General features: G+C 39.5%; 1 protein-coding gene and 1 long non-coding RNA gene across 2 annotated transcripts in view; one reads left to right on the top strand and one right to left on the bottom strand.

Annotated features, from left to right (window-relative positions):
* The window catches only part of LOC132378847 (G-protein coupled receptor 20-like), a 34,727-nt gene extending 31,101 nt beyond the window's left edge, over positions 1 to 3,626 (bottom strand). The window contains exon 1 of the mRNA XM_059946135.1: positions 3,270 to 3,626. The gene's annotated coding sequence lies outside the window, so the exon portion shown is untranslated. The remainder of the gene's footprint in view (positions 1 to 3,269) is intronic.
* LOC132378981 (uncharacterized) overlaps positions 1 to 25,792 on the top strand; it is a 117,368-nt gene that overhangs the window by 73,586 nt on the left and 17,990 nt on the right. The gene's annotated exons all lie outside the window — the stretch shown is intronic.

The raw sequence follows: 25,792 nt of genomic DNA, 5'->3' as shown, positions 1-25,792 counted from the left end.
ACTAATACCTTCAGAATCTTTCAGCTGCCACTTTCAGAGCCCTGGGATGTAGACTATCTGGCATGGGTGACTTATCTACTGTGCCTTCAAACTTTTCAGCATTCCAAGCATCTTCTCCTTAGTTATAGCAACAACACTCACTTCTATCCCTTGACACTCTCAACTTCCTAGCATTCTGCTAATGTTTTCCATAGTGACACAAAATACTTATTAAGTTCCTCTGTTATTTCTTTGTCCCCCATTTTTTTTGTTGCCTTCTCTTGGTTTTTAAAAGCTTCCCAATCCACAAAACTTTTGCTATATTAAGTGCCCTTTCTTTTCTTTTTATCCTGTCTTTAATTCTCCATTTTAGCCACAGTTACTTCATCTTCCCTTTAGAATACCTCTGCACCTTTGGGATGTATTTATCTTGCGCCTTCCAAATTGTCCCCAGAAACTTCAGCCATTGTTGTTCTGCAATCATCCTTGCTGGTGTCCCCTTCCAATCAACTTTGGACATTTCCTCTCTCATGCCCTTTGCTCCACTCTAATACTGATACATCTAATTTCATTTTCTCTTTCTGAAACTTCAGGGTGAATTCTACCATATTATGATCACTATTTTCTAAGGGTTCCTTTATCTTAAACACCCTAATCAAATTTGATTTATTACTTAACACCCAATCCAGAATTGACTTTCCCTTAGTGGGCTCAACCACAAGCTGTTCTAAAAATTTATCTCGTATACATTCTACAAATTCCTTCTCTTGGAATCCACTTCCAACCTGATTTTCTCAACCTACCTGCACGTGGAAATCCCCCATGACCATCATAACTTTACCTTCTAACATGCCCTTTCTATCTCCCGTTGTTATTTGTATCCCACATCCTGGCTATTATTTGAAGGCATGTATACAACTCCCACCAAAGTATTTTCACCCTTGCAGTTTCTTAACTTTATCCAGGATTCTATAACTTCTCATCCTATGTCACCTCTTTCCAAGGATTTGATATCATCTTTCACCAACAGAACCACCCCCTCCCCTCTGCCTACCTGCCTGTCCTTTTGATACAAGGTGTTATGCTTGCAACAATGATCTTCTTTCAGTCACAGCTCTGTGATGCCCACAACATCATACCTGCCAATCTCTCTTGGTGCCTCAGGATTATCTGTCTTATTCCCTATACTGTGAGTATTCAAATATAACACCTTCACTCCTGTTCTCATCACTTTTTTTGATTTTGCCCCCATTTTATGCTTCAACTCATCCTACTGACTGCAATTTTGCCCAGTCATCTGCCTGTCCTTCCTCACAGTCTCACTACACATGGCAGCTTCTTGTATACCAACTGCCCCATCCCCAGCCCTATAATTCTGGTTCTCATTGCCCTGCTAAATTAGTTTAAACTTTCCTCCACAGCTCTAGCAAACCTGACTGCAAGAATATTGGTCCCCCTCGGGTTCAGGTGTAACTTGTCCTTTTTGTACAGATCATACCATCCCCAGGAGAGATCCCAATCATCGAGTAATCTGAAAACCTGCCTCTGCTCCAGTTCGTCAGCCACACATACATCTACCAAAACATCCTTTTCTTACTCTGACTGGCATCAGGCAAGGGCACCAATCCAGAGATTACTACCCTGGAGGTCCTGCTTTACATCTTTCTACCTAATTCCCTAAAATCTCTCTTCAGGACTTCCTCCTATTTCCTACCTATGTTACTGGCAGAATATGTGTCACGACTTCTGTGTTCACTCTTCCCCCTTAGAATGCTGTGGACCCGAGCTGAGAAATCTCTGAACCTGGCTCTTGGGAGGCAAAATCCAGATGTCTTTATCACGGCTACAGGATCGCTATGTGCTGCCATAACTATGCCTAATTCTGCTCCTCTGTTACATGGATTTATTAGAAATTAGAAATGTGCTTAGATGACCCTGAGAGTCCTCTCCAAGTTCCAGCCTGAATGCCCAGCAGCTCAGGGGGATAAATGTGGTGGGAATAGTGGAGAGATTGTGGGAGTTTTGAGGAGACTCAGGAAACTTAAAGTTATCATGATCTATATTGAAAGGCTGCTGTGATGTTCCAGGAAATCTGCTAGTTTTTATAAATCGGAGTTGCAACCAGCAACATTTTCATCAAGCAGCTACCCTTCAGACTGAAACAAGCTGCCTGAGATATTAAAATCATCTTTGTCTGTGATAATGATAAACAAATGCTGAACATTTATTTACAAATCAATTTCCATCATCTGCTAAAGTTGAAGTCCATACATTCATCACCGCTAGATTATATTCGTCAATTTTTCTCCAGGTTGTTCTCATTTCCTGCACAAACTTAACTTCAAACACAGTGCTCCAGTTCATCACTCAAAGTTAAGTCCAGTAATTTCCCTCACGTTTTCTGAGCAATCTTACTTTCCGACTTCAATTAGCAATCAATTAGCAACTCCGTCTAGCTCCACTTCATCTTCCATCTCAAAACCACCATTGACTTGCACACTGCCTAGAAATATTAAGCACTCTCTACCAGTTTCTTTGCTCAGCCATTAATGCTTTTACATCAGAGTTTGAAACTCTCTTCACTTTTGACATAATTACCACAGTTCTTACAAAGGCATATTAAAATCTTTGTTCATCTACCTTTTCATTTATTTATTTTTCTCTTGTGGTTATAACAAATGTCCTACTACATTTACCAACAGCTTTCACTACAGACCGGAGCTCATTTGATTTGCAGTAACTGAAAAGGAAAAGTTAATGGATATCCAGAGGTTATTTGTCTTGTTTTTATCACTAACGGAAAATGCTTCAATGCTGATAATACTCTTAAATGAAAAACTTAGAAGTGACATAATAAGCAAAAGATGATACGATGTTCTCTTTGATAGTCAATGCTGGGAAGTGTAATCAAATTGACAGATTTGGAAATAATGTCCATTATATAATTAATGTAAAGTATTACTTAATATGTCGATTTACTGAGAGACTCCAGTTTTACAGTCTACAGTATACTTAATTGTATATCACAGTCAGCATGTCTAACATTGAAACTGTAGTGCAGCACCATGTAATAACTGGCAAAATAAGTACTGAACTCTTTAAATCTTAATTTATTACAAACTACTACTTAAGCTTACTTCTAAAAACAAGCCTGTTTTGTTTCATTAAGAAACAAAGACCTTACAAATTGTGAGACTTTTAGTTCTGAATTTTAAAATAGGCAGAAATATTATTTTCATAAAATGTCCTTTTAGAACTTTTCTTACAAAGTGCACATTAGAAAAACTTACTTTCAGTCGACTTCAATGTGAGCAGCTGGTTCTGTCTGTAATTCAGATGTTTAATGATGTGACACACAGTGCATCGTTTCGGACTTGCCTTTGACCAGCTTAGGGGAACTCAGGGATGATTTAGAGGCAGTTGACGTCAGACCTTTCTTTTTTCTTCAAGTCTGCACTGCTTTGGTAAACTGCTGTGAACTGCTTACAACCCACAGACTCTCCAGGGCTGGAGAATTAATGCAAATAAACTTAAACCACTAAAGTATAAACCAAAGAAAATTTAAATTAATGAAATGTATAAAAGTGAAAAATTGGAATTAACAGCTTTTTAGTTATAGGAATAATATTATAAACTCCACATACAGCTTCTACAGAAATAGTTCACAAAACTTGTAAAGAGATCAGTTATCAGAAGTGAGAAATAAGTGAATTCAGGATATAACTGTAACACCAGAAAAAAAGTGGCTGTTTGTAATGAAAATGTATAATTGATGTTGTTTTGGCTTTATGCCACAGGAACTGTATCACCATGTCAGTTTTCAAATTAACACTTTAGCAATGTGCTCAATCAATGTTTTCCAAGTCTTTTAATCTAGCTTAAAACTTTGAAATCTTAAGTCTTGCTTATTTTTTGAGCTGGCCACAGCCTTTCAAAACATTCTTTTCAAGGAAAGGTTTTAATCTAGCCTATGCATTGAAGACTGTTGGAAAAGGTTCCACTGGAATGTTGATAGGAGAATCTTTGCAAAGTTAGCCTGGTTTTATTCTCTGTGAGAAGTAGATTGAATTGGAGTGGTGTACGGGTGCAGCTAAGCTGCTGTTCTGTCAGCTTTTAGGTAGATTGATAAAATAATTTCTTAGTCTGATCTGTTCACTCTGCTTATCACCTTTAACGATCATTGAATCATAGAACCATTTAGATTTATAGCACAGAAAGAGGCCATTTGACCCATTGTATCCATACTAGATGAAAAGGAGCACTTTAGACTCATTGCACTCTTCTGCCCTTAGTGCAAAGCAGTTTGAGGTCCTGGTACATCACCAGCTCATCCAGGGACCTTGTACATGTGAATATGTTTGCTGCTTCAACCAACCTTTGTGAGAGTGAGTTATATTTGACTGTTTCTCTTTATTTTTCATGTAATTTCCTTATTAAAGTGCCTGCTTTGCTAAAGTAATATCATATATAATAGTAACAAATTTTTCTCCTTTGGATAGTGTGTTATTTTTCTCTGGAGGCTCAGAATAAGACCATAAGACATAGAAGTAATTAGGCAAGTCAGCCCACAAAGTCTGCTCCATCATTTGATCATGGCTCATTTATTTTCCCTCTCAAACCCACTCTCCGGCCTCCTTCCCGTATCTTTTGACATCCTTACTAATCAAGAAACTAACAACCTCTACATTAAATATACCCAATGTCTTAGCCATCTGTGGCAATGAATTCCACAGATTCACCACCCTCTGGCTAAAGAAATTCTGTTTATCTGTGCTTTAAAGGGACTGCGCCCTCTGGTCCTAGACTCCCTCACTATTGGAAACATGCTCTCCACATCCACTCCAGGCCTATCAGTGAGATCCCCCCCTCATTCTTCTAAACTCTAATGAGTACAGCTCTATGGCCATGAAACACTTCTCATACATTAACCCTTTCCTTCCTGGGCCTGCTTTTGTTCCGATAAGATGGTGGTGCAGTTAAATGCAGCAGCTTTTATGAAGCCAATCAAAGGTGTTATTTTTTTAAAAAGCACGCACAATGCTGGAGGAACTCAGCAGGCCAGGCAGCACCTATGGAAAAAAAGTACAGTCAACATTTTGGGCTGAAATGTGGACTGTACTATTTTTCATAGATGCTGACTGCCCTGCTGAATTCCTCCAGCATTTTATGTATTTTGCTCGGATTTTTGACATCTGCAGATTTTCTCCTGTCCGTAATTGTCTTTTTTAAATGCATCTTTTTACAATCATGTAACTCTGTTGGACATTAAGAACTTAAAGTACTGCAGGTGTACCTCATCAGTGAGTTACTCGTTAACGATGAAACTGAAGGAGCTAGACTTGTTGCTGATCGTTCTGCTGCCGACATCAGAGAGGTGTTGGAGTGGGTGTGTGAGGGAGGTGTGCGGTCTAACAGTGAGTGATCATCTTAGTCACTTCTCTTGTCATTGCGAGACCCTGTTGGACACTGTTAATGCAAAATGCTGCCAGTCCAATTCTCTGGTTTATTGGTGAACAGCGGGGGAGCTGCCTGGCCTTGGTCATTAGTGAGGCCTCAGGCTGCGCAGCTGCCAGTTTGCAGCCGCCCAAGAGAAAGTGCCGGAATCTGTGTGCTCCAGCGGCGTGCTGGAGGTGGTGGGGTATGACATACACGCTGCAGTCAGTGCTGTTCTCCAGTGTTTGCTTGGCAAAAGGCAAGATGTATTCTGTTTGACTGCAGACTGCTGCAACATTCATGGACTGGGGGACTTGGTCTATTTATTTTGTGTGTCTTATATATGCTATGTTTGCCTTATGCTGGGAATGACTGTCTTTTGTACCTTGGCCCTTGGAGTAATGCTGTTTCATTTGGCTGTATTCAAAGGTATTCAAGTATGATTGAATGACAACTAAAATTCACCTTGAACTCGAGAACTCAATATTCTAGTCCTCTCAAAATGAATGCGAACACTGCATTTGCCTTCTTTATTATGGACTCAGCCTCTAATTTAATACTTAGGGAATTCTGCACCACAATTCCCAAGTTCCTTTGCACCTCTGATTTCTGAATTTACTCCTGTTACATTTAGTAACTCTGGAAACTAATCGAAAGAAAAACACAGCAGCTGAATACAGAGGTGATCAAAAGATGATGCTTGGAAAGATTAAGGACAGAATTCGACCACTCTCCTACACAGGCATGTAATAAGGGTAATGATCCAATTGTAATGGGGGACTTCAATGTGCAAGGGGATTGGGAAAATCAGGTTGGTGTCGGATCACAAGAGAGGGAATTTGTTGAGCACCTACAAGATGGCTTTTTTTAGAGCAGCTTGTGCTTGAGCCTACTCAGGGAAAGGCTATCTTAGATTGGGTGTTATGTAATAACCCAGAACTTATTAGGGAGTATAATGTAAAGGAGCCCTTAGGAGCCAGTGATCATAATATAATCATAATATCATACTGCACTTTGAGAGGGAGAAGCACAACTAACAAGTATCTGTATTGCATTGGAATAAAGAGAATTACAGAGGCATGAGAGAGGAGCTTCCCTAGCTGGATCGGAGGAGGATACTGGTGAGGATGACGGCAGAGCAGAGTTGGCTGAAGTTCCTGGGAATAGTTCACAAGGCACAGGATAGTTATCTCCCACAGAGGAAAAAGTTCTTATATTGTAGGGGTAGGCAACCGTGGCTGACGAATGAAGTTAAGGACTGCATAAGAGCCAAGGAAAGAGCATATGAGGTACCAAAAGAGAGTGAGAAGTTGAATGACTGTGAAGATTTTAAAATTCAACAAAAGGCAACTAAAAAAGTTATAAGAAGGGAAAAGATGAATATGAGGGCAGACTAGCCAATAATATAAAGCAGGATACCAAAAGAATTTTCAGTTATATAAAAAGTAAAAGGGTGATGAGAGTTGACTTTGGACCACTGGAGAATGACGCTGGTGAGGTAGTAATGGGGGACAAAGAAATGACAGATGAACTTAATGGGTATTTTGCATCTGTCTTCCCTGTGGATGACAGTGTGCCAGAGGTCTGTGAGTGTCAGGGAGCAGGAGTGAATGCCATTGCTATTACAAAGGAGGAAGTGCTAGGCAAACTCAAAGTCACCTTTGGATAAGTCACCTGGACCCAGGGTCCTGAGGGAGCTTGCTGAAGAGATAAAGTATGCATTGGTCAATGATCTTTCAAGAATAACTTGATCCTGGCATGGTCCTGGAGGACTGGGGGACTCCACTCTTTAAGAAGGGAGGAAGGCAAAAGAAAGGAAATTATAGGCCAGCTTGCCCAACCTTAGTGGCTGCAAAAGTATTGGAGTCTGTTACTAAGGTTAAGATTTTGGGGTACTTGGACACTAGTGATAAAATAAGTTAGAGTCAGCATGGTTTCCGTAAAGGGAAATCTTGCCTGATAAATCTGTCAGAGTTCCTTGAGGAAGTTACAAGTGGAGAAAACAGAGGCAGTGGAAGTAATTTACTTGGATTTTAGGAAGGCATTTGATAAGGTGCCATATATAAGGCTGTTTAACAAGATAAAATCCTACGGCATTACAGGAAAGATACTGCCATGGATAGTATATTGGTTGACAGGCAGGAGGCAGCGATTGCCAATAAAAGGGGCCATTTCTGGTTGGCTGCCGGTGACTAGTGCTGTTCTTCAGAGGTCTGTATTGGGACAGCTATTTTTCACATTGCTTGTGAAAAATTTAGGCAATGGAATTGATGGCTTTGTGGAAAAGTTGGTGGATGATATGAAGATAGATGGAGGGGTAGGTAGTGCTGAAGAAGTAATGCAGTTGCAGTGGGACTTGGACAAATTGGAAGAATGAGCAAAAAATTGGCAGATGGAATACAGTGTTGCAAGTGTTGCATTTTGGTAAAAGGAACAATAATGAGGATTATTATCTAAATAGGGAGCAGTTTCAAACATCAGAGGTACAGAACAACTTAGGAGTCCTCATGCAAAACTCCCAGAGGTTAATTTACAGGTTGAGTCTGTAGTAAAGAATGCAATTTCGGCATTTATTTTCAAGGGGAATAGAATATAAAAGCAAGGAAATAATGCTGAGCGTTTATAAGATACTAGTCAGGCCGTACTTAGAGTATTGTCAATGGTTTTGGGCTGCATATTTCTGAAGGATTGTGTTGTCATCTGACAGAGTCCAGAGGAGGTTCACGAGAATGATTCTGGAAATGAAAGGGTTTACTTGTGTGGAATGTTTGACAGCTTTGCCCATTCTCTTAATCTATCCAAGACTTTCTACAGACACCACCCTTCCTCAAAACTACCTGCCCCTCCACTTACTTTTTGATTATCTGCAAACTTGGCCACAAAGTCATCAATTCTTTCACCTCTAGCTCCTATTCAAATCTGGTTTTTCATTCTGGTTCAGAATAGGGCTGTACACAGATAGCATTTTGAAATTCCAGATTTCCAGCATTCACTGATTTTTGATTTTTTTGTCCATATTCTGCATGCATTATTAGTTAAGTAGGGGTAAATTTCAAATTTTGGCACTCCATGTATGACCTATCAACTGAAACTGCTTATCTGTCTCCCTTTCCAGCCATCTTAATAAATCTTGTAAGATCATACACAGCTCAAATTTCCAATGTATGTTCTAAAAAAGAAATTACCTTAAATAGCCCTGAAGATGAATAATGTCTCCTGTTCACTTAAACATGGACTGATAGAATTTGTCAGATGGTGCATGCCCCTCAAACACAGCTACCTTATGGAATTTAGGAAAGGATCTTAAATCCTCTCCCTTGTCTCTTTCAGTTCTATGGTAGCTAAATATGGTCTTCTACAATGGACATTCTGCAGATGGCGGAAATGTGGAGTAAAGCACACAATGCCGGAGGAACTCAGGAGGTCAGCAGTTATCTATAGAGAGGAATAAAGAGTCAACATTTTGGCCCTTTATCAGAACTGGAAAGGAAGGAGGTAGAGCCAGAATCAGATTGTACTGCTGCTTTAAAAACAAGACAAATTTTGTAGAGTTGCATGTGAAAAATAGTAGGAATGATATGTTTGTATTTTGCTGGCATGCAAAGAAACTACATGATCCTGAACAGAGAGCAGTGTTAAGTTTCCACTGAAACCAACTCTCTTCATCATTCTCGGCAAATTCTCGGTTCCTCTTTCTAATTTATGATGATTTAAGTTTAAAAATAGTATAAGCATAAGCATGAGTAAGTGCTTTGGAAAACAAAATAAGGACCCAATGGAAAAAAAAAGTCTGTTTCCATTAACTGAAATACTGATAACCTGAGGGTGTGAACCTGAGTTGATTTGAGACTTATAAACCAGAAATAATATTAGGAAAATCTTTTCCTTCAATTAATGCTTAGGATTTGGAATACCCTCCTGATAAAGTGGCCAATACAAATTCAACTGTGGATCTCACATGAGAATGGGGAAAAGCACATGAAGGAGGAAAAGTTACAAATTTCCGTGGAAAGAACAGACAATGGATTAGCAAGAGTTAGCAAGCATTAGTGGAATGAATGGCCTACTTCTCTGATGTGCTGTTCTATGGTCTGTATGTTGGGAACAGATTTTCAGACCTTCTCCTGTGAAATGTTAACCACTGCTTGTATGTTTGTCCTTAGTAATTACTTTGCCTGGAAGCAAGTCTGATTAACATGATTGGCTTCCAGTTAGGTAGGAAGACTCTGAAATAGAGAGGTGGACAAGCAGGTGGTAATAAGTAGTATTTAGTCAAATGGGTTTTTCCAGTTTTTTGGATTTTCTTTATTGATAGGGCATAGTTGGTCAATTTTCCACATAGTCATAGAATCATAGTCACGTAGTCTGTACATACTGGTTGTGTGGTGAAAAAAGTGCAACAGTGTCTCTTTCACCTCAGACGGTTGAAGAAGTTTGGTATGGGTCACCAAATCCTAGGAACTTACTACAGGAGCATAATTGAGAGCATCCTGACTGGCTGCATCACTGCCTGGTATGGGCACTGTACTTCCCTCAATTGCAGAACTCTGTAGAGAGTGGTGAGGACAGCCTAGTGCATCTGTAGATGTGAACATCCCACTATTCAGGACGTTTACAGAGACATGTGTGTAAAAATGGCCCGAAGGATCATGGGGCCCCCAAGTCACCCCAAACACAAACTGTTCCAGCTGCTACCATCCGGGAAATGGTATTGCAGCATAAAAGCCAGGACCAACAGGTTCCGGGGCAGCTTCTTCCACCAGGCCATCAGACTGATTAATGTACGCTGACATAATCGTATTTCTCTGCTATATTGATTGTCCTGTTGTATATACTATTTATTACAAATTACTATAAATTGCACATTTAGATGGGGATGTAACGTAAAGATTTGTACTTCTCATGTATGTGAAGGATGTAAGTAATAAAGTCAATTCAATACACAGTATGTAGAGTCATTTGACCTAACTGATCCATGTCAATCAAGATTTGTTTCTAAACTAGTCCCAATTGCCAGTGTTTGGTCCATATCCCTTTCAAAAATTTTTATCCATACAAGTCTCATAGTCTATTTTAGGCAGCTAGAAACCAGTGTTAGATATCAGAGTTATATCAATGTAGGAACAAACTGGTAGAGTTGTGGCTAGTTCTAGAACACAAGCCTTCATCATTACAGCCCATAGCCTTTGCTGCATCCAGTGAACTCAGTTGTTTCTGGATGTTAAGTGGAGAGAAAACTAGTTTGGCCAAAGACTAGTTTCTGCGTTTATGGAGATCTAAGGAGAAAGCCATATTGGATCATTCTTTCCAGGCTGACAATTGTTGCCAGATTCTGGCTGACAGGGTCTACTAACATTTGGAGAGACAGAGTCTAATCTGAGACAACTAGCATGGCTTTGTGCATAAAACAAACAAAGATGTTTTTATAAAGACAAGAAATTTTGCAGATACTAGAAATGCAAGGCATAAAACGGCTACAAGTTACAAAAAAAATCCAGTGGGGGATAGCAGATTGGATTCATAATTGGCTTAATGGTAAGAAGTAGATGGTGATGGTCATGAATTATTTCTCAGACTGGAGTCCTGCGTCCAGTCGTGTACCAAGGGCACATTGGCTTTCATTAATCAGGCCATTAAGTACAGCAGTTGGGAAGTTATGTTGTAATTATATAAGACATTGGTGAGGGCACACTAGGAGTATTGTGTACAGCTTTGATCACGCTATTATAGGAAAGATTTTATTTTGCTAGAAAGAATGCAGAACAAAATTGCAAGACTTTGACTTGGGGGCTTGAGTTATAAGGAGAAGTTGCTTATAAAGCTTCAGTCTTTGGCATACTTGCTGGACCCTGCTTTCTTTAAGGAACAAGCTTATTAGAGTTTTCTCCTCCTGTTATTCATTTGAGTCATTCATAAATGGAAGAGGCAGAACAGTAGATTTAATTTGATCATTTGGTTGGGGAAAACACACGCAAAATGCTGGAGGAACTCAGCAGGTCAGGCAGCATCTATGGAAATTAATAGATAGTTGAGGTTTGGGCCAAGAACCTTCTTCAGAACTTGCTTATCTGTCTTTTGCATACACATGGCCCTGTAAAGCGCCTTTGTCTCTGTACCTTTAATTTTGCCAAAGGGCTGCTCCAGGTATTCTCTTTTGCATTTTCTCATTGAACCAGTGTTGGTGCCTGCTTTGATTCTATGAGGGACATGCTGGGCCATATCCCACCAATGAAATAACAAAAAAAACAGGCAAGAAAAAATCCCTGCTTGATTAATCTTCTACCTCAGGGCAGTGAGTATATTCAAGATAAGGGATTGATAGATTTGAAGGATATGGGGAAGTGCGGGGAAGTGGCATTGAGGTAAAATATCAGCCGTGACATTGTTAAGGACAATGTAGGTGCAAGGTGCTGAAAGGATACTTCGTTTCTAATTCCTGTGTTCAGAAGTAGGTCTCATGACCAATTGAATTCAATTGAACTATAAAGTAATAGAACTAGCTATTACAGAGACATGCGTCAGTGATAGGAGAGGATAAGGGCTTTGTAAAAATAATTACATAGATTATTCTCTGCTGTGAGACTGGATTGACTTTTAGAACATTTTGCTCACACCTACGTTGCACATTACCAGATTTACTTTTGATTTCCCACACTCGAAGGACAAAAGGCCCAGGTGAGGGTTAATCAGTCTGACAGAGACAGAAGCCAAAACCTTGATTACCTGTTTCAAGTTGCTGCTGGAACTCAGCCACAATCATGCAGCTTGTTCTTGGCAGTCCTTAGTTGCCAGAGAACTTTGCTAACAAAGGAAACAGGCTTGGATTACAGGAAAATGTGAAGCCAATAAAGTCAGAGACTTGGATCTTCAATGGCTCTGAAAGCTTAACTTGTAAATTATCTAAGAACTGGACTTCGTTGTGGATCAAATGGCAATAAGCACTGGTTATACAGAAATGATGTAATAGCTAAATAAATAGATTCAGTCAACAATGTACCTTGCTAACAGCTGGATGTTTGTATTTGGCTTAAAATCACGAGGTTATCAATATACTTAGCTTTTGTATATTTACTCACTCACTACTTGTGAGTGGGTCTGGGAAGAGCCTTTAGCTTGCTACTGGATTTGGGCTATGCCTGTTCCTTGACTCTATTCCGAGAAGATTGTGTTAGGAATCACTTGTGAATGAAACAGAATCAGAGGATGGACTATGTTCTCCTGTGGACTATTCATATAGCAGCCCTGATCCTTTCCCAGCACCAGGCAGATACTAAATTATTTTATTATTTGCAAGATGCACAATTCCGTCTGTACCTTCAGATATTGGAGCAAAAATCTCCATACTGTGATTGTCTTGGACAATGGTGTTGGATGCTTTTATCACTACTCATGAGGGCATTCCGCTGACAGCAGGAGATCACATCAGACAGCTTTGGAAGTAACAGCATCGCTGTCCACAATGCTATCTTTAACATCAGTAATTAACGACAGCTGACAGCTAACTACCTCACATCCTGCAGTACTGAAGATGACATGTAAATGAGTGGTCCCCTGCTCCAATGACAACTTTGTGACTTTTGTGAGGGAATGGATATCAGTGACAAATACATTGAATTAGCACATCAAAAATGGCGTTTATGTGCAATGAAGTTTGTGCTCATTTGTATTAAAAGGGAATATTGCCAGCACTGTTGAGAATCTTGATGAGGAAGAAGTTTCTGCTTATTTTTGCCACTGGGTTTGGTTTACATTATGCAATAAATATTGCTTGAATGTTTCTATGATATCAAAAAGCAGCTGTCAGAACTGGATAAAGGCTATGGGACCAGACAACATTCTAGCAGAGCTGAAGACACACACTCCAAACATACACTGGGCCTCCAGCCAAGCATTTCCTGTATTGTTCAACATGGCAATGTAGAAAATTGCTCAGGTACATCTTGATCATAAAAGCAAGACAAATTCAAATGGCAAAGTACTGGCCAGTCAGTTTACTCTCAAACACCAGTCAAGTGATGGGAGTTGTCATTGACAGCGTGAGTACTCACACATCCATATTCTAGGTTTTGCTAGAGCCACATGACTCCAGACTTCATCACAGCCTTGGTCTAAACAAAGATTCCTCAGCAATGAGCATCCCATGTCTGTATGGAGAATGACCTAGACAACATTCTGGCATAAGATGATAAGTGGCAACCCTAATTCATGCCACAAAAATGTCAGACTCCAATCATCCCCAATAAGAAGGAGCCTAATCACTTCTCCTTGATACTCAATGGCAAGGCCATTGCTGATCCCTCACTGTCAACATCATCAAATGAGCATTGACCAAATACTCAGACAGACCAGCCACATGAATACTGTTGTTGCAACATTAGGCCAGAGGCTGAATATCCTGTGGTGAATGACTCACTTCCTGACATCAAAGCCTTTTCCACCATCTGCAAGGCACAAATCCAAAGTTCAAAGTACGTTTATTATTAAAGTACATATATACTGTATATCTGAAACCTGGAGAGGGATGGGCTCCGCTAGGTTTCAGATGCCCAAGACATGCCATACGATGAGCAATCACCAAAAAGGTCGGTGTAAAAAGCCTGTCATGATGGTGCCCTGACGACTCCACCAGGAGTTATGGGCGCACACACACATATTATACAACCTTGAGATCACAGGGAGCCACAAAACAAAGAAACCCAAAAGGGCCCATATAAAAAAGGAAGCTAATAGAACATCCAAGGTGCAGACAAATATAGAATGCAAGCGAATGGTGTTCTGAACCAAAGTACACAGAGTCCAGAGTCCCACAGTTCAGCATAATTCAGTGCAGAACCGAGTACACCTTGTGGAGTAGAGATCTGAACCAGTCCGAGCCTTGCTTTGGGCCCCAACACCCTGACATTTTCAGTCTGGTCCGGTGCAAAAATTGATGTCCAAACATCAGGTTTAATCGCCTTGATACGCTCTGGGGCCTGGACCCCAACCACTCGATTCGGACTGTACCAACCTTTCCGATTTGGCACAGTGCATATGCTCTGATGCCCGAGCCTCACAGCTGAGATTCAGCCTTCGGCATGGTGCTTAAATCGATCTAACCTTGAGTCCTCCTCGCCTGCCCACGGTCCTGCCATGTTGAATTGTCTTCAAGTCCAAAGCAAAGTTAAGACTATTACTTGTGATGATGGTTTCCCATAAAAAGTGTGATTAACAAAGTATTTAGTTGTCTTACTTGTTTCGTTAGCCAACAGCCAGAAGTCATTGAAGTCACCAGTGCCATCTTTAATGGTGATCTTCAGAGTGTGATGGAATACTCTATACTTGGCTGGATGAGTGTAGCTTGAACAGCTCTTAGTTCCAGTAGCTCACTATCATTCAGGACAAGGCAACCTGTTCGATTGGCTCCCTTCCTCCACTCTAAACATTCATTCCCTCCACTACCTTAGCACAATGGCTGTGGTGTGCGCTAACTATTAGATGCAGAGGCAATTCTGGCAGCAACCCAAAATCCTGTGACCTCCGAACCCTAGTAGGGTGAGAGCAGCAAACAGATGGGAACATCAACACCTAGAGTCCCCATCTGAGTCACAGGGCAACTTGATTTGGAGCTACTTTGTCATCACTGGGTCAAAATACTGAGTTCCCCAATGCAGAACTCTTCACTATAAGGTTCAAGATGGCAGTCTGTCATCACCTTCTCAAGCAGAGTTATGGATAGGCAATAAAGGCCCTTCTTGATTGCACTGCTCATATCCTGAAAATTAATTAAAACATCAAAGAAAAATACCCCAAAGCCTCATAAATGTTGCATGCCAAGATTTTATTCTGTTGGAAATGAATTTTTCCAAGTGAATGTTGATTGAAATCCTGATACGCATCACTTCCACTAGAAACTGAAATTAATCTTCAACTAGTCTTTATAAAACATTTTATCAAAAGATATTCCCCTCCCCCCACCCCAAGCAATAGCTCAAGATGAAATTATCAAATACAAATCTCATTTATCTGCCACAGATAGATGGACCTTGCCTTAGACCAGAAAGAATTCTCGTCACTTGCTGCAGTAAGTTGGAGATGAATTGTTGATTTTACACCTGTGCTTGAGGAAAACATGCATGTCATTAACCAAGTCCTGCCCCCCCACATTTTAAAATGTGGGCAATCCATGTCAGACGTCCTGTAATTGTCAAAAAGGTCAGTATTGGCCACCACTGTCTGAAGTATTCTCTGAAACAATAGTGACAATTTCCTGCAAGTTGAAGATGCAGTGTGAAAGATATTAAGAGTGGAATGTAATCACAAACAAGAGAAAATCTACAGATGCTGGAAATCAAAGCAAACCAAAATGCTGGAGAAACCGGCAGGCCAGGCAGTATCTATGGAAAATAGTAAACAGTTGATGTTTCAGTCCTGATGAAAGGTCTTGGCCTGAAATGTTGACTGTTTATTCTTTTCCATTCATGCTGCCTGGCCTGTTGAGTTCATCCGCCTTTGTGTGTGTGTGTTTTGTGATGATAATCAGTAGTTTTTCCACCATGTCATAGCAGACTGTGCAACCTAAACCCCCCGCCCCAGAGCAAAAGTCATCATAATAGCTTCTGTAATTCACTCACTCCTGTGCTGTGTTTGTCCCCTTAGTGTTATTGATGTACTTAGGCAATGGATATATGGAAGGTGCGTAAGTTCCTGACATGAGATCCAGGCTATGAGGAGATAATCCTTGCCTCCAAGCAGTGGCTGAAGCTCTAAATTCAAGGAAAATATGTGAACTGGCGCAGGATGCCAATTTATCTGCTGTCAGGAAATGGGCGTCAAGGAGTTGCTGGCTGTGGTCATTCTGAACAGTATCTTCAAGGAATGGATAGTCTTCCTGTTGTGGAGAGCTGATAATAGGCAGGGTAAAGCATGTGTACTCTGTGGCTTTCTTAACTTCCAATAAAGTTCAAACCTGTAAAAGACATATATGCAAAGGGAATAGGAACTCAGTGTTATTGTAATTTTTGAAAGGATTCTTCATTGTTTGCCTCTGGACCTTTCTTTATAGGTTGCAACACAGAGAGCAGTTAATAATTTGACACAACCCTTAGAGGCCAATATACACATAAAAATTCAGCAATTCTAGTAAATCCAAAAAATCCCTTTCTTCTTAAAAACACAAGAAAATCTGCAAATGGTGGAAATCCAATCAACATACAAAATGCTGGAGGAACTCAGCAGGCCGGGCAACATCTATGGAAAAGAGTCAGTTGACATTTTGGGCTGAGACCCTTCATCAGGACTGAAAAAAAAATATGAGGAGTCAGAGTAAGAAGGTGGGGGGGTGGTGAGGAGGAGGAAGGAACTCAAGGTGATAGGCGAAATTGGGAGGATGTTGGTTGGGATGCAGTAGAGAGCTGCGAAGTTGATAGGTGAAAGAAATATAAGGCTGGAGAAGAGAGAATCTGATAGAAGAGGCCAGAAGGCCATGGAAGAAAGACAAGGGGCAGGAATACCAGAGGAAGGTGATGGGCAGGTAAGGAGATAAGGTGAGAGAAAGTAATGAGAATGGGGACTGGTGAAGGGGCGATGGGGGAGGCATTACTGAAAGTTTGAAAAATTGGTGTTCATGCCATCAGGTTGGAGGCTACCCAGAAGGAGTATAAGGTGTTGTTCCTCCATACTGAGTGTGGCCTCCTTGTGACAGTAGACAAGACCCTTTCTTCTTATTTGTTGTATTTCATAAGTATGTTCTGGGCATATCACAACAAACTAACCAACTGACAAATTGTGTATACTTTCTGCTGGAGCCTATGAAGGTTGAAAGTTCATGAATAATTTGAACAACAGTGAACTCCACAGGTGAAGCTGAAAGGCTTCTTCCACACTCCCCTCCTTGGTTGTAACATCAGTTTTTCTCTTTATTTGGGGATTTTGATGTCAACTCAGACAATATAACATCTGACCTTTAACCAATCTTGTCAGTGCACAAAACACAAACTCCAAATCAACCAACTATAAAACATAAAGGGGAAGGCATGGGAGGTTAATTGGCCTGTTCCTGATCTTGTCTTGTAAGTTCTTAAAGACGACAAACAGAAAAAGTCCATCAGATCCTTTAAAAATGAACAAAACAGAACAAGACATTCTGATGAAACTGGTCTTTGCAAGTATTAAAATGCTAATCTCAGCAAGTCACTTGTTCTGGTTTTCAATCAATTCAAGCAGACCTGATCACATAGCTGGTTCCTGATTCCATAGTTGTTTATATTATTCATTCATTAACAAGATGAGGGCTTCACATTCAAAGCTGGCAATTATTGTCCATTTCTAATTGCCCTCATAACTGTGTAGATGTCTAGTGGACAGTTGGGAGTCAGCAATGTCAGTGAGTGGAGATTAACATATAAACAAGTTCAGATAAGGTTAGCAGAGTTCCTCCTCTAAAGAACATTAATAAACCATTTGTTTTTTTTTGCAAAAGTCTGTATTTCTGGTTACAATTCCAAAAAAGCTGCATACCACTGCAGATTTATTTAATTAGTCAGGATATCAGTGAAGCAACTTACCTGCTGGTCTAGCATAACTTGAGATGTCAGATTTACTTCTGGTGCAGTACAGAAGTAGGATTTCACATCTGAGAAATACTAAATTGAGAAGCAGTTTCTCTCCCAATATCATTTGTGGGAAGCAGATAGGTGAAAGAAATACATGGCTGGAGAAGAGAGAATCTGATAGAAGAGGACAGAAGGTCATGGATTTATGCATTTATTACATACAAAAATTCTCAAACACTGATGGTCTACAGTACTGAGGTCATTCTGGAAGAGACAACACGTTTGGTTGAGTACCAGTGTAGATAATCGTCCAAAAATTCTTCTCAGGCACTCAAAAACCTAATCTTCTTTAAAACCTGTAGCCTTTTACCATCTTATTTTGCTGCATAGAGAAATTACATGGAATCAAAGATTGCAAAATAAATTAACTAGGCGATAGGATGGACATGTTGCCCTGACTAATGTCAAAGATCTTCCCAATCTTTTCTTTTTGGCTAAGTAAGATTTATCTATAATACATTTCATTTCAACAGAATCTTATTGAACTTCTCAGCAATGCACTTCAAGTCCTTTTTTATGTCATCAGTTCTTTGCCAATGATCTTGTGAAGTTCAGGAAAACTGGGAGAATTTGTTCATCCGGCCCATGAGAGAATCCAATGATACTATAATTGTATGCAATTTTCCTTTGGGTCTTGGTAGCAACTTAATTTTTCCAAAAAAATGTATTTAAAAACTGGGAAAACACTTGACAAGGAAAAGTAATCCAGTCTGGGAGAACTGGGACCGCTGTACAGCCAACAAACAATGACGTTCAACTTATTAGCTCGTATTTTAAACAGACAATAAACTTGCACTGAAGTAGTGCCTCTAATGCGTAAGAATAATTAACAGTACTTCAAAGTAGTACAATAAAAGAAATAAAGTGTTGAGAATTGTAATCAAAAGAAAGCTTGTTTTAAAGCTGCACTTTAAAAGAGGACAGTGCTGTGGAGAGAAATGTGATGAAGAGATTTCAGAGCATGGATTATGTGCAGTTGAATACACAGTCTCTAATGTTCGAGCAAAGGCAGCAGGGCTGTTCAAGAGCCCAGGATTACAAACCCAAGGTTAGTCTGGAAAAGTTACAGAGTAAAATATCCAAGATTATGAGAGTCTAACTCTGAGAATAGCATCAGTAAAGATAAGGGTGATGCTGAGAAAAACAATGCTGTAAAAGAGCAAACATCTGAATGTTTTATAAAGGATAGGTGCTGTCATTGGAAAAGTGGACTCCAGGAGTGAACAATACATCTCCTGTTTCTTCTGATTAGATAGAAAGGCATGTAAGTTTGTAAAAATAGGGAATAGTGCTTTCAACTTGATGGTGACTCTAGTTCCACATAAAATGCTAAGATTTGAGGTAGTCTAGCTCAACCTAAATGATGAGGGGAATTAGATTGTTTTACAAATTTTTGAGGCCCTGAAGCAATTTAGTACCAATGAAGTATGTTAGAAGAAAAGTCACTACTAAAATGTAGAAAATAGGTAATTGAAATAGGAATAATTTACCAATTGTATTTCCTTTTACTTGGACCTTGTTCTAAATATTTCTCTAGAACTATAATGTAAATTTAGGCAATGGCCACCAGGGTATTATTCAAATATCTTTGCAAATTGTTAATACATATTAATACAGATTCTGTTGCATGAAATACTGTGTTATCACATCTCAGATGTTCATAAAGTCATAATTCCTGACGTGTTGGAATCCTTTTGATTTAGAGAATCTACGTACATCTGTGGAGCTAAAATGTCCAAGATTCCTTTCAGCTCATGGAAATTAACCCATTTGTGTTTGAGGAATTTTCAAAACTGAAAATATCTGAAAACTAAAAACAGATAGACTAATTCCAAGTAACATGGAAGATCTTGCAAAAGCTCCCAATCATTAGGACTGTTAGTAAAACTCACAGTGGTGAATATATTGCTTGGGCCCAATGGCTTACACTAAAGGGCTTTAAAAGAGGTGGCTGTAGAGATAATGGACCCATTGTTTAAATTCAGCAGATACCTCAAGGCACTTGAACAATAGCAGTTCCCCTTGACTCTCCAAATTCACTGAAAGGATGAAGGAACCACTGTCTGGGGTGGTGATAGAGGCAGATATATTATGGACATTTAAGAGACTTTTAGATAGGCACATGCATGAAAGAAAAATGGAGGGCTATGTGCGAGAGAATGGTTGGATTGATCTTGGAAAAGGTTAATATGTCGGCACAAGTTTGCAGACCAAAGGGCCTGTACAATGTTGTATTACTCTATATACTATGTGAGTGACCTTTCCCAAAATACAGCTTCCAGCAATCTCAGAGCTGCACACGCAGCTCCAGTGTCAGGCCATATCTTTTGGATGCCTGACTCTGCTGACAATATTCTATTCCAAGTATTGTCAAGGGAAGAAATTCCAGGCAGAGGAACAGATTCAGGAATGTGCGCTAAGCTAACTTAAAAGCATGCACCATCATCACTGAACCTTGGGAATCCCTGCCACACGGTTGATCAAAGCAATGTAAGAGCATTTAAGAGGATGGTGAGCTTCTTGCATCCATTTATCATGAGCGTACAGAAATCTCTGTAAACAGCAGAAGGAACAAACTACCCATCCACCATTCTGTCACACTCCTCAATATTGCAGACAAATTTTATCTCTCAAGCAGTGAGCAAATCGGTTGCTACATTTTGTACATTACAACAGTGGTTCCTCAAGTTGTGATATGCAAATGTAAATGAAAGGCTTGATTTTCTCTCCCTAGGAAGATGCATCTCAATGTCAGCTTCACCTTTCGTACAAGAAAATGAACATAGTTATAAAAGTATGACAGCACTAAATTATGGAAGTCAAAACATTCTTGGTTATCATTTGTATTTCACATTCTTGGTCTCTTGTCCAATTGTAACTGCACAATTAAAAAACTAAATTCTAGGTTTAACTGAATGTTTTGTTCGAAAATTAAATGAGATGAATTGGGAATCTGGGCGATAAACTGAAAAATAATTGGCAGAAATATTGAACAGTCATATTTATTGGGAAAACTTCAATGTCAGAGACAACCTTAGAGTAAGTGATCAGAAAGATAAATTGTGAGGGGAAATTAATTAATAGACTTATCAGATTTATTGTAGCTGAGGAGACAGTTCAGCCCACTTCTCCATGTTGGCTCCCAGTGGAGAAATCCCATTAGTCCAATTCCTGCTCCCTTTTCTCCTGCTGTTCTGACACTTATTCTTTCATATGACCATCAAATCCCCTTTAGTTTTTTTGTCATCACCTACACTGAGGTTCATTTGCAGTGGTTCCCAAACTGTTTTGGGTTACCATCTGCATGGCTCCCAGAAAGTGGCTCAACATCACCTTTTGCCTTTCTGGCCATTACGTAAAAACTATGAAGAATTTTCATTTACGATGCATACTGAAAGACAATTGGAACTGCAAATTCAAAGAAATTACAATTAATTGCAAAAATTATTCAAATCTATTTAAAGCTGCAAACAAAATCATTTTTTTATTTAATTACAGTAAAAGCAATTTTCATCAACAGTTTTAGAATGTACATTAATAATCCAACTATTCACTACTTCATCGCTTTTTCACCTTTGAATGAGATGGGTGATCTTGGTGCAGGAATATCTGCTTCTCAACATCGGGGTGAATGTCACTCAGAAGGAGTCTCGTATCTCCATGTTCATTAATTAGCAGTCTGTTTCATTGCTTTGAAAGAAGCTGGGCAACTGCACTGAAACCGCACTCCACTAAACATGATGTTGGAAAGGTAATAAAGAATATCTTGCAAACACGAGGAAATCTGCAGATGCTGGAAATTCAAAGAACACACACAAAATGCTGGTAGAACACAGCAGGCCAGGCAGCATCGATAGGGAGAAGCGCTGTCGATGTTTCGGGCTGAGATCCTTCGTCAGGATATCTTGACTTTGTTTCACATTGCAGGATAGCACTCAAGATTTCTTTCTGCAACCAAGTCTTGATTTGATATTTTGAACTTCGGCTTCAGCTCAAAGTCATTTTGTAGTAAAATCAGTTCTTTCTCCATCCTTCCTGTTAATTCCTCATTACAAGTATTCAGAAATAGATTTATTATCCAATCTGGAATTTGGATTGAGAGAAGGTCCTGAAATCTCTCTGACATGTCTTTATGCAGCTCGCCTAGATGTGCACAGTATACTTGAAGATCATCATCTGGTATTCTTTCTTTCTCTTCCAACCCAAATAGGCTCAGAAATTGGAAAAGGTCATGATGGCCAATGTTGCAGCTAAATAGGATTAACTTGACAAAAAAAGTGGAGATGACTGATTTGACGTTGATAAGGTTCACATCATTTCATTACAAATGAAGGCTGATTTCATTAAGCTTTACAAATAATTCAGACAAATAAGGATTATCTTACATGGTGCCCCATCTGTTGTATAAGTAAGAATGTTTGTCAGTGAAGTGCCCTTCTCTTTGAAAAATTGCTCAGCAACCTGAAATATTGACTCCCTCTTGGTATCTGTTTCTTGTCTCCTTGCAGATAACAACTCTTGAACCACGCTTTCATCTTTTATGAAGCAAACATAACCAAGAAGGAAAGATTTGTTGCCTGGCAATATTGACTCATTTAACTGCAGAGCAAATTTTGTTGGCCTAAGTATGTTGCAGAACATGTTTTCCACATTCTCAGATATTTCATATATTTGTATTTGACAAGAGCTGTCGCTAAGCTGAATCTCTTTAATTACTTGGTCTGGTGACTTATGCAAAATCATACTCAGAATCTCCCTTACTGCTGGCAGATTCAGTTCTGCTACAATTGTATGGGGCTTTCCAGATTTAACAATGAAAGGTTGTATGAAGCACACAAACCATCACTGTTTTGTTGTGAAGTGCTGGCAAACATGTTTTGAAGTGTTTTCAGATTTTGAGGATCAAATGCTTATAATAAGTAATCTATTTCTTAAATTAATCTGTAATTCCCTCAGCTTCCTCCTTTGCTCCAGGTGCCGCCCACTGTTCCCTTTATCTGTATCGCCCCCTTAGAAACTCCCATTACCCTGTTCTGGGAACCACTGATTTATAGTAACCAATTAATCTACCAGCATGTCTTAGAGAGAATAAAACTGGAGGTACTGTGGGAAAAAAATCGAGGTACAAGAGCAAAACTGGAACTGAGGCATATGTTTATCAGGAAAAGTCAGACTGTTGTGAGGTGTTATTGGTTTATATTATTGATTTATTACTGTAAAATGAAAACAGAACAGCAAACAGTGTTGTAGTGACAGAGAAAGTGCAGTGCAGATGGACAAATAAAGTGCAGGGGTCACAAGAAAGTAGACTGGGCGAATTCAAGAATTCATCTTCTATGAGAAGTTTGTTTAGGAGTCTGATAACAGTGAGATATAAACAGTCCTTTAGCATGATAATAAGTGTTTTTGTACCCTTAGCTTGCCTGGAAAGGGAAGAAGAGAGACTGACTGGGGTGGACGAGATTCTTGACTAAGTTATCAGCTTTCCCGAGATTCTGGGAATTGTAGGTTGAGTTAGTGGAGGGGAGGCTAGTTTATGTACAAAGGAGGGACTGTATATCTGAATGCAAGAATAACGGAGGTAGGAAGATTGGAGTATTATCATCTCTCCTATACATTTTGTATGTCCCTGGTGGAGATAGCTCACAAGTGTCTCCAAATGACCCCTAGTAGATACCCAAGAGAAAAGTTTAGGAGATTGATGGTCTTCTAACACTGAACACATGAGCCTCATGCTCAGACATGATGTGGAAGTTCCACTCTTACTTGTATCACCCTTGCTTTACTGAGAGGTGCACTTCTCCACTCATCCCCTCCAAAATGAGCAGTAGGCAGGCTTATATGAATCTACTACTCTTCCTACTGCTCAGACTGTTTCTGTTGCTAATGCAATGTAAGTGGAAATCATACTTATGCATCTATTAAAAGCTCGAATATTCAATTTACATGTAATTATTCCAAAGCTTGGAAACAAATCTACAAAGTTTATGGACTGGGCTCCAAGATCACAAAGTTCTGTTCACCACTCACCTTCTGAGCAAAATCTTTTACAAAAACATCCCACTAAACATCTATGGGGGGTTTTGTACCTTCTGACAGCTTTGCCTATCATATTCTTCAGCCCCCTCCAATGCTACGGTACTTGCACCTTCAGTGATGAGTAGCAGAAAGTATGGGAATCCAGGAACCACTCAGTTAAACTTCTAAATGCATGTTACAATTGAAATATTAAACCACTTCTCCTGAGGGACACCACTTGCATACAGCCCAAGCTGTGATAACTTCCCAGAACATGGGCACTTTACAGTGTTTTTCACCCACCTACATGGTCCCAAGCTCATGTGCTCATGAGTTAAACCTCAGCCAATTTATAAAATCTGGAATTCCTTGTTTTAATTGTTTTGTTAATCTATAATGTCATCTTTAAAACTTTGATTGGAAACCCTTTCTCAACACTAATTTTGTAAATATAATGCTGTTCTTGACCCAATCATTATGATAAAGACTGCTTTTTATTGATTCCTCTACTGATAATCCATATCTCCCCTCTGAACATTCCTATCACTCCGCTGGTCATGTCTCTCTCTCAGTCGACTTCCTCGATATTCAGGGCTGTTATTGGCAGTATGAAGTTCTGAAATTAAAATTTTCGTCATTGCAAGCTGTTGATGGAGATGCATAGGATAATTAGGACCAAGGCCAATATGAGGAATGTTCTGAATTCTGAATATCCAACATTTTTCAGCCAATAATTTCTAGGCTTTTATTGCCCAGTTTTTTTTTAGTAATTTGATTATTTTATCCTTCTAGTGACTTGATGAAACTACTTGGGTGCCAAAGGTTGGCTTTCCTGCAGATGACATCTGGAAACAATTATTTCTTGGTTGCTAAACTCAGGAAGTAGAGATTATGCCTTACAGCACTCTGACATTGTTTGAGGTAGGAGAAACAGTCACACTGTTTGCTTCTTAATTGATTCCAGGATTTTCAATGTCAGTCTGTCTGGGAGCTTGCATCATGGGTGATGACATTTTGTGTAAAGAAGAACTGATTTATCATCAGAAGTGCGAGGGACTGTGCAAGAGCTGGAATTTGAAGCAACAAACGAGCTGCTGGAGGAACCCGACGTGTCGAGCAGCATCTGTGGGGAATGCTGTCTGACCTGCTGAGCTACAGTATTTCAGCAGCGTGTTTGTCATTTTGTTTGTCGTTGGTCTGAAATACACTTCTTCACTGTTTGGAACCCAATCCGTTTGAATTCAGAACATAATAACATAAAAAATATCAAAGGAGGAGCCGATAATTGCTAATTAGTAATTTGTTTATTATAGTCACATGGATCAAACTACAGTAAAAAGTTCATATCTGTGTGCCCTCTGGACAGATCATTTTATACACAAGTACATCAAAGTAGTACAAAAGAGAAAATGAACAGAAACAGAATAAAATGTTACAGTTGCAGGGAAAGTGCTATACAGGTAGATAAGTAAGGTGCAAGGGTCATGATGAAGTAGTTGAGAAATTAAGAGTTCATATTAAGTCAAATGAACAACTGAACAAGATGGTACTGATAAGTGACGAATTTTTGTGTGCAGGTCCAATTGGAATAATCAAATATTCACATTTAGGGCTACTGCAGCAGAAATCCAGGCACAGCTATGCATACTTCAGTGAATAGCCTCATTTTAAGACATCTAACAAATTTGACAACATAGGCTGGTGATATTAAACCTGATTCTGATTCAGACTATTGCTATCACACTGTCGTGTGGCTGATGATACAACCATTG

The sequence above is a fragment of the Hypanus sabinus genome, chromosome 1 (genome assembly GCF_030144855.1).
Source record: "Hypanus sabinus isolate sHypSab1 chromosome 1, sHypSab1.hap1, whole genome shotgun sequence".
NCBI classification, from domain to species: domain Eukaryota; kingdom Metazoa; phylum Chordata; class Chondrichthyes; order Myliobatiformes; family Dasyatidae; genus Hypanus; species Hypanus sabinus.
Note: the sequence above shows the minus strand (reverse complement) of the source record. Positions and strands in the feature narration are given on the sequence as shown.